The sequence below is a fragment of the Pristiophorus japonicus genome, chromosome 23 (genome assembly GCF_044704955.1).
Source record: "Pristiophorus japonicus isolate sPriJap1 chromosome 23, sPriJap1.hap1, whole genome shotgun sequence".
NCBI classification, from domain to species: domain Eukaryota; kingdom Metazoa; phylum Chordata; class Chondrichthyes; family Pristiophoridae; genus Pristiophorus; species Pristiophorus japonicus.
In genome coordinates this window covers 58,460,680-58,469,398 of record NC_091999.1, presented here as the reverse complement: position 1 = coordinate 58,469,398, position 8,719 = coordinate 58,460,680, and the positions used below count along the sequence as shown (strand labels likewise).

Here is an 8,719-nt window from a genome sequence, read left to right as displayed (position 1 = left end):
GTCCCTCGCCTCGAGGGTGCAGTTAAAATACCCCCCCCGAGGACAATGCAGTCACCGACGTCGACGGAACCAAGAAGAGCGGATACCTCTTCGAAGAAGCACGTTTGCTGCGGGCCGGGCTGAGGGGCGTACACGTTCACGAGATGGAGCGGCACGTCCCCCACACGAACCGTGATGTGCAGCAAGCGGCCTGGCACGGGCTCCTCGACCCCCAAAATCTCCGGCTGAAAATGCGGGGCCAGCATGATGGCCACCGCACAAGAAGTGGCAGTGAGGTGGCTCATGCGGACCTCTCCTTGCCTTTCCAGGAGCCACGTGGCTTCGTCTCCCGGAACGGTGTGGGTTTCTTGCAGGAAGCACGCCACATATTTCCCCTCCCGCTGTAGCGAAAAATTGTTAAATCTACGGTGTGCCTCTCTGCTGCCGTTGATGTTGAGGCTGGCTATGGTTATCTTCATGACAAAAGCATAGTGCAACCTCTACCTAACCTATTGTGGGGGAGGGGGGAGTGGAGTCATTTGTTGACCTCCACTCCTTCAGCAGTCCAGCGAGGAACTTTTTGTGCCGGCGCAGCTCAAGGCCTTGCGCCTTTGATAAGGGCCCGCCCGCAGCCATGGTTTTAGCAGTTGGCGCGGACGGACGTGACGAGCAGCCCCGGCTCGGACCATTTACCCTGGCCAGATGGGCTCGGTTGCTTCGACCCTGGCTCTGGGCCAAAATTTCCCGGAGTTCCTTTACAGGAATGAGGGGGGACTCAGCGGCGGGCACGAGGAGATCAACCACCTCACTGGTGATGGACTCAAGATCTTCTCCCTCGTCCCCCACCGAATCCACATCCCCCTCCGGGAGGTCACTGCCAGCAGCCGGCCCGTCGACCGCACAAGGTACGGCAAATGACCCGGCCGCTCCAACCGGCCCTGGCTCTGCCCCGATCCCACCCCCAGGATCGTCGGCAGAGGAGTCCCCACTGGGCTCTTTTAAAATTGGTGCTGGGTCAGGAAGCGACAGCGGAAGGGCTTCCTCCTCCGCCCCAGGAACCGGGGAACACGGAGAGACCTGGCCAAAGTAATTCTCCAGGTCCTCCAAATACCCCTGCTCCAAAGTAGTGGACGAGGGTTGGTGGTCTTCCCACTCCCTGCCGCCACCCCCTTGCCCAGCGTGTGGATGTTCTGTAAAATTATTAACATTTTCATTTTCTGCCGAGTCGAGCAAATCCCGGGGGCAGTTGGATAAAGGCTGGGTGGGTTCAGGTTCGGACTTTTCGGCCCCGCCCGCCTCAGTCCCCGGGACGCTCGACCCGGCGGCTACGCATTCCTCCGCTGGCCCCACGCCCCCCACGACAGGCAGATCTTCCACGCCACCCCTGGGAGGCAGAGGCTGGGCAGCCTCGACTGCCTCACCCTCCCCGTGGACAGATTCCTCCTGCCTACGGCGCAGTTTTGCGGGCGCCGGTGGGGGACGCGGGACACGCGGCGGGCACCGACTCCTCCGCAGAGGGATGTTGTTCCCCCTCCGCCTCATTGGAGCGGCGCCTCCTTTTGTTCCTGGGGGGGCGCGGAGGCAGGGAGACCTCCATGTCTGCCGAGGCCTCCCGCTCTACTCCCCCCTTTTTCTTATGTTGCCCGCGCCCGAGCCCCTCTGCGGTATTGTTCAAGAGCTCGGGCACGGGCTCAGGGCACCCCGCGCTCGCTGGTGACGGGGTTGGGCTGAGCGCGGTAAACAAATTGTCTGGCGCACCGAGGGGACCCGCCTCGAGATGTTTCGCCGCCTTCCGCGCCTTCCTTCCGATCGGACGCTCTCCCTCCTCCCCGCCGGATGCCGTGAAAACAAAGGCCCCCGACGATGCCCACGCACCTACGGCTCCCGGCACGCAGACGCAACAACAGGGAGGGGTGGTGGTGGCGCCAGCCTTGGCCGCCTTCGGTGGTTTGGCGGCCTTGGAGGCGGGGCAGTTCTTACGAACATGCCCCACCTCCCTACATGCATGGCACCGCACGCCGTCCGACGTGCCGAAGATGTGGTAGGCAGTCCCCTCGTGCACCACAGTAAAATTGCCCTCTGTCATCTCCTCCCGCGCCAGCCGGATAAAAAGCTGGCGGCGGAAGGAGAACACATGGCGCAGGCTGTTCTCCCTGAGGCCGAGCGGTATGGGGTTGATCCCCGACCTTACCTCCCCCAGTTGTTGTAGGTGAGGGAGGAGGAGTCCAGCGGGAACAATGGGCGGAACGTTTGAAATGATGACCCTCTGCGTGGTGGCCTCGAGAGGGTTCACCGGCAGGAACGTCCCGCCCATAGTGAGCCACTTTTCGAGGGCCAGGGACACCGCCTGCTCCGACCCCAGGAAGAATACAGCCTTCCCAGACATCCTAGAGTCCGCCACAATGGCCGAGGGGCCGACTACCCCAGCCATCGCCCGCACGCACTCCTCGATGCTTATTGTGGGGTGAGTGTTGCTCTTGACCCCGTGTTTTTTTGTTATAAGTCTAAATGGTGGCAGGGCAGCAGGAAGCGCAGGAGGCGCCGTGAATGTGGATGCCGCCTGCGCGTACGTCTTAGCTGGCCCTGCCACCGGCGTGGATGGGGTCGCCATCACGGGGTCCCTTTAAGGGCTACACCCACACCAAAGTCAGAGGCCTTAATCGTCTTTAATTGGCCTCGTTGGTGTTTTGAGCAGAGGGAGCTCTTAATGGGGCACACCTCTCCCTTAGTTAACGAATGGGGAGGGGCCTTGCTCCCTCTGCTCAGTAGTCTTAATTAACTTTAATTTAAGGAGGAAAGGGGCTCTCAGAGATAGAGGGGAGAGACAGATGGAGTGACAGAGTGAGAGAAAGGGGGGTGGGAAAGAGCGAAGCTGCGAGGGGAGGTCTCCCCTCACAGCGATGGGTGCGCGTTTTTCTGGGGTGCACTCCCCAGATGATGGAAAAAAAACAAGATACAGTCCTTGTAGATGGTCTTCGGGTTGGGGGAGAAGATGTCTTCAACTGGGGCAGCTGGAGCCACCAAGGCACACACTCCCAACGATGTTAAATAGGGTGATTAGTAATACTTCAGCCAGGTAGCTCCAGCTATCCCAGGCTAGTCAATGGGGGAGGGGTGCTTCAGTGGTGTGTGGGGCCTACCTGTAAGCAAGACCTCCACACACACTTCCACACACACACACACCCCGCGATGTTCCGGCCCTCGAGATGGTCTTCTCTCCTCCCCCCACCGATACAACAAAGTCTTTCAGGGAAGGCACCAAAACAAACCCACTTGTCGAAGATTGTAGAAATGGCTCTTAGTCCTTCCACACTGGCTGGTGTTTTCTCAGGATGTTCTTTTCCCCCTCTCTCCAACTCTCTGTAGTAGTAATAAGTGATACATTTTCTGCTCTCCTCCTCTCCCTCTGGACGTTGAATTGTAGTAAGCCAGCCCCCTCCTCCTCTTCCTGGGCTGGTGTCAGGGTTCACTCTAGGCCTTCCAGGCAGGAGCAAAGCAGCAAGCTCCTTCTTTCACCACAGCACAGCTCCAACTGAATAGGCCACGCCTCCAAAGCTCCACCATTGGTCCACAGAACTCTTTTGGGAGGAAACAAAAACATTAAATCGTGGCCCCCCGATCTGGGGGCCGCACCAAACATTTACAAAGCTCTTTTTTTTGTTTTTTATTGTATTTTCTTTTGTGCACTAAAATCATATATGTTCTCCAAGTGCCTACGATAAAAGGGGAGGGGGACACTAAAAACATCGGCAATTAAAAGAAATTAAACTTTAAAACATAAAATCAAATTAAAATTTGGTAGCCGGCGTGACGATGCACTCCAGTCCCTCCGGTGCCCACCTCTCGCGGAAGGCCGCGAGCGTACCAGTGGACACCACGTGCTCCATCTCCAATGATACCCTGGGGCGGATGTACGCACGGAAGAGAGGCAGACAGTCAGGTTGAACTTCCCCCTCGACCGCCCACTGCCTGGACCGGCTGATGGCACCTTTGGCCGTGCCCAGGAACATTCCTACGAGGAGGCCCTCGGACCTACCCGCTCCCCTCCGCACAGGGTGCCCAAAGATCAGGAGTGTGGGACTGAAGTGCAGACAGAATTTCAGGAGCAGCCCCTTTAAATAATAAAACACGGGCTGCAACCTTGTGCATTCGATAAAAACATGGAACACGGACTCTTCCAGACCGCAGAAATTGCAGGCAGCCTGCGAGTCCATGCACCGGCTTAAAAATTTATTGCACAGCAGTGCTCCGTGCACCAACCCTCTAGGCCAAGTCCCCAATAAATACTGGGAGGACTCCCGCGTCGAGTGCCCTCCATCGGGGACCCCCACCTCCTCCGGAAGGCAAGATGGTACGCTATGGCGTGTCCGGACGGCAGGCGAGGATAGCAAAATTGAGGGTGCGCAGGAGCAGCCCGTACAGAAAAACCCTCTGCGCGGAACTGAAAGGCACAGAGGGGATTTCCTCGAGGCGGCTCAAGTTTTGATGCGCTGGCTCCCGAGGGAGGTTCCGGGGTTTGGCGCCGATGAGGAATTCTGTCCGGACGGGAGTCAGTTCGGACGGGATCAACCACGTGCTTGAGCCTCCTCGATGCACCTAACGGAGTCGGGGACCAGAGCTCTTTATAGCGACTCGATGGCATCGGCCACGTGGCGGCCGTTGGCAGAATTTAGGTGCCGCGCCAGCGTGTCTGGCTCCATGCAGCCCGCTCCTCCGCCATCGAGCAGGTCCCTGACCCTGCTCACCTCACCAGCCACAGCCCTCTCGTCCGACCGCCACAAAAAACCTCGGTCGTGGAGGTAAGGATTCCCGAGCAGCGGCTCCTGCAGGACGGCCGCCATTCCAGCTGGTGGAGAGCTGCGCTTGGTGGAGACTTTGTTCCAGACCCTGATGAGCTCCTTGTAAAAGAGAGGCAGCTTCCGGATAGCGGCCCTGACGCCCCCCACACTCATAAACAGGAGCTGCATGTCGTAATTGAGGTCGCGCTGCTGGCGGAAGAAATACATCGCCAGAGCACGCCACCTAGGAGGGGGCTCGACATAAAGGTATCTCTGCAGTGTCTGAAGATGGAAAGTCGCAAGCTGGGTGCTGACGCACACCAACGACTGACCGCCCTCCCCAAGCGGGAGTCTCAAGACCGCAGCAGAGACCCAGTGCTTCCTGTTGTTCCAGAAGAAGTCCAGCAGTCTCTTCTGTACCTTGGCGACAAACGCAGGGGGAGGGGTCAAAGTGACCAGCCGGTACCACAACATGGCGGCCACCAGCTGGTTTATGACTAGCGCTCGACGCCTATAGGACAGCACTCGGAGCAGTCCTGTCCAGCGCCCTAGGCGAGCGGCGACCTTGGCCTCCAGCTCTTGCCAGTTCGCCGGCCAGGCTTCCTCGTCGGGCCTAAGGTAGACTCCCAGATAGAGGAGATGGGTCGTGCTCAAGGCAAAAGGCCTGAGCTCCTCCGGCAGGGAGTCCACCTGCCACTGACCCACCAGGAGTCCGGAACATTTCTCCCAGTTGATTCTGGCGGAGGATGCGGCCGAGTAAATCTCCTGGCACTCACGCATCCTCCGCAGGTCAGTGGGATCCTCTACCGCGAGGAGCACGTCATCGGCGTAAGCCGAGAGGACGACCTCCACGCCCGGCCCTTGCAGAGCCAGTCCCGTCAACCTCGTCCGCAAGATGCGCAGGAAAAGCTCCACGCAAACGGTGTATAACTGGCCGGACATGGGGCATCCCTGGCACACCCCTTTCCCAAAGCGAAGGGGCGCCATCAAGGACCTGTTAACGTTAATCAGACACTCCGCGGCGGTGTACAAAATTCAGATCCGGGCGACGAAATGCGTCCCGAACCCAAAAGCGCGCAGAGTTCCGAGCAGATAGTCGTGATCCACCCTGTCGAACGCCTTCTCTTGGTCGAGGGATCGGAAGGCGACCGACAGACCAGCCTCCTGGGAATAATGGAAGAGGTCCCGGACCAGATGGATGTTATCGTGGATAGTCCGGCCCGGGACCGTGTAGGACTGGTCGGGGTGGATCATGTGGTCCAGCACTGCACCAAGGCAAGCAGACATCGCCCTGGCGAAGATTTTGTAGTCCGTGCTGAGGAGGGAGACCGGGCGCCAGTTCTTAAGGAGGCGGAGATCGCCCTTCTTAGGCAGCAGGACGATGATTGCCCTGCGCCAAGAGAGGGGCATCTCCCCGGTCACCAGACTTTCCCCCAGGACCCTCGAGTAGTCGCCCCCCAGGACGTCCCAGAACGCCCTGTGGAACTCCATGGTCAGCCCGTCCAACCCCGGGGCTTTTCCCCTCGAGAGTCGGTCGAGGGCGCCGGTCAGCGCCGCCAGGCTTAGCGGAGCTTCCAGATTTTCGGCGCTCTCCGGGCTGACCTTCGGCAGGTCCTCCCACAAAACTCTACGTGCTTCCTCGCTGGATGGCTCTGGAGAGAACAGAGCCCCGTAATATTCACGGGCCGTGTTGCTGACGCCCTCCGGATCTGAGACGAGAGAGCCGTCGTTGGCCAGCAGCGTCAAGAGCTGCTTACGGACACTCTGCCTTGCCCACGTCCCACCATAGCCTCAAGGAGGGGAAGCTCCCCTGCTTCCTTGTCCAGTCGGCCCAGAATCGACGGAACGAGTCCTGGAACCGCTCGTCCTCCAGCAGCCGGTTGTTAAAGTGCCAGTACGCGGACCCCATCCTCGTGCGGAGAGAAGCGAGGTCCGCCCACACCAGGTGGTGGTCCGAACACGGCACCGGCCGCATGGAGGCCGCCGGGACGCATGAAACGTACGGCCGAAACACGTAAAGGCGGTCGACTCTGGACCATCCTACTCCAGGCCTCACCCAAGTAAAGGCGCTGGAGTCGGGACGGAGATTTTGCCAGACGTCCACCAAGTCGAAGGACCCGACCAGGTCCCTCAACTTCTCCATCGCCGTCATGCTCTGCGGGGCACCGGAGCGGTCCCACGCCACGAGGGTGCAGTTAAAATCCCCCCCGAGGACAATGCAGTCACCGACCTCGACGGAGCCAAGAAGAGCGGACACCTCTTCAAAGAAGCGCGTTTGCTGCGGGCCGGGATGAGGGACGTACACGTTCACGAGATGGAGCAGCACGTCCCCCAAGGCGAACCGTTATGTGCAGCAAGCGGCCTGGCACGGGCTCCTCGACCCCCAAGATCTCCGGCTGAAAATGCGGTGCCAGCAAGATGGCCACCCCACTAGAAGTGGTGGTGAGGTGGCTCATGCTGACGTCTCCTTGCCATTCCAGGAGCCACGTGGTTTCGTCTCCTGGAACGGTGTGGGTTTCTTGCAGGAAGCACGCCACATATTTCCCCTCCCGCAGGAGCAAAAAATTGTTAAATCTACGGCGTGCCTCTCTGCCGCCGTTGATGTTGAGGCTGGCTATGGTTATCTTCATGGCAAAAGCATAGTGCAACCTCTACCTAACCTATTGTGGGGGGGGGGGCGGGGAGTAGAGTCGTTTGTTGACCTCCACTCCTTCAGCAGCCCAGCGAGGAACTTTTTGAGCCGGCGCAGCTCAAGGCCTTGCGCCTTTGATAAGGGCCCGCCCGCGGCCATGGCATTAGCGGCGGCGCGGACGGACGCAACGAGCAACACCGGCTCAGACCATCTTTCCAGGGCCAGACGGGCTTGGTCGCGGTGACCCCGGCACTGGACTAAAAAGTCCCAGAGTTCCTTTGCAGGAATGAGGAGAGTCTCAGTGGCGGACGTGAGCAGATCCACTGCCTCACTGGCGATGGACTCGAGATCTTCACCCGCATCCTCCACCGAGTCCCCGTCCTCCTCTGGGAGGTCGCCGTCAGCAGCCGGCCCGTCGACCGCACGAGGTATGGCAAACGGCCCGGCCGCTCCATCTGGCACTGGCTCTGCCCCAATCCCACCCCCAGGATCATCGGCAGAGGAGTCCCCACTGGGCTCTTTTAAAATTGGTGCTGGGACGGGAAGCGACAGCGGAAGGGGTTCCTCCTCCGCCCCAGGAACCGGGGAACACGGAGAGACCTGGTCAAAGTAATGTTACAGGTCCACCAAGTCCCTCAGCTCCAAAGTAGGGGGCGAGGGTTGTTGTTCTTCCCCCTCCCCGCTGCCAACCCGGGGCCCAGCGTGTACAGAATCTTTAAAATTATTCATAATTTCGGTTTCTGCCAGGTCGAGCGACTCTCGGGGAAAGTTGGTTCACAGCTGGGCGGGCTCAGGTTCGGCCTTTTCGGCCCCGCCGCCTCAGTCCCCGGGACGCTCGGCCCGGCGGCAATGCATTCCTCCGCTGGCCCCACGCCCCCCACCACAGGCAGATCTTCCACGCCATCCCCGGGAGGCAGCGGCTGGGCAGCCTCGACTGCCCCTCCCTCCCCGGGGATAGATTCCTCCCGTCTACGGCGCAGTTTGGGGGCGCAGGTGGGGGACACGGGACACGCGGCGGGCACCGACTCCTCCACGGAGGGATGTTGTTCCCCCTCCGCCTCATTGTAGCGGCGCCTCCTTTTTTTCCTGGGGGGGTGCGGAGGCAGGGAGACCTCAATGTCTGCCGAGGCCTCCCGCTCCACCCCCTCCTTATTTCCTGCCCGCGCCCGAGACTCTCTGTGCTACTGGTCAAGGGCTCGGGCACGGGCTCAGGGCACCCCGTGCTCGCCGGTGACGGGGTTGGGCCGAGCGCGGTAAACAGATTGTCTGGCGCACCGAGGGGACCCGCCTCTAGATGTCTCGTCTTCTTCCGCGCTTTCCTTCCGGTCGG

The 8,719-nt window shown here is 60.1% G+C and overlaps 1 pseudogene; it reads left to right on the top strand.

The window, feature by feature from the left end:
* Nucleotides 1-2,216: 2,216 nt before the first annotated feature.
* LOC139235564 (zinc finger protein 835-like) overlaps nt 2,217-8,719 on the top strand; it is a 97,221-nt pseudogene continuing 90,718 nt past the window's right edge.